Genomic DNA, 523 nt, shown 5'->3' with positions numbered 1-523 from the left:
TTGATAGCAACAACAACTTTTCCAGGTTCTGCAGTCAACCGAACAAAATTATAGACATTCAGCATATTCCATTAAAAAAAACCAACCCACCAAACAAACAAACAAAACAAAGAAAAGAATAATATCCAGAAAACAGCAAAGTTCTGTTGCTGTTGTGGTAACGGGCACCATTTCTTTTATTAGCATCTTAATCATCTTCTGGAAAGAGAACATTCTAGAGTAGTATCTTTAAAAATAGCTCTGATAAAGCATGGTCACTACTATGTATCACAAAGCAAGTACAAGATATTTTACATTCATAGAGGTATGATACAGTACCATCCTACATCAATAATACTACAATCAGTTTTGGTTTGAAATTTGCTTTGTCTGCAAATAAGATTGCTACCCCTGTTTTTTTCTGGGCTCCTTTCACATGGAGAATTGTTTTCTATCTTTTCACTTTCAGTCTATGGGCTTCTTTTTGCACTAGGTGTGTTTCTTGTATACAACATATTGCTGGATTTTGCTTCTTATTCCATTT

At 33.8% G+C, this 523-nt stretch overlaps 1 protein-coding gene across 1 annotated transcript in view; it reads right to left on the bottom strand.

Annotated features, from left to right (window-relative positions):
• Wdr19 (WD repeat domain 19) overlaps positions 1-523 on the bottom strand; it is an 87,434-nt gene that overhangs the window by 73,564 nt on the left and 13,347 nt on the right. The window lies entirely within an intron of this gene.

Source organism: Fukomys damarensis, unplaced genomic scaffold (assembly GCF_012274545.1).
Source record: "Fukomys damarensis isolate Sample0158 unplaced genomic scaffold, DMR_v1.0_HiC HiC_scaffold_35, whole genome shotgun sequence".
Taxonomy (NCBI): Eukaryota; Metazoa; Chordata; class Mammalia; order Rodentia; family Bathyergidae; genus Fukomys; species Fukomys damarensis.
This window is presented reverse-complemented; position numbering and strand designations above follow the sequence as displayed.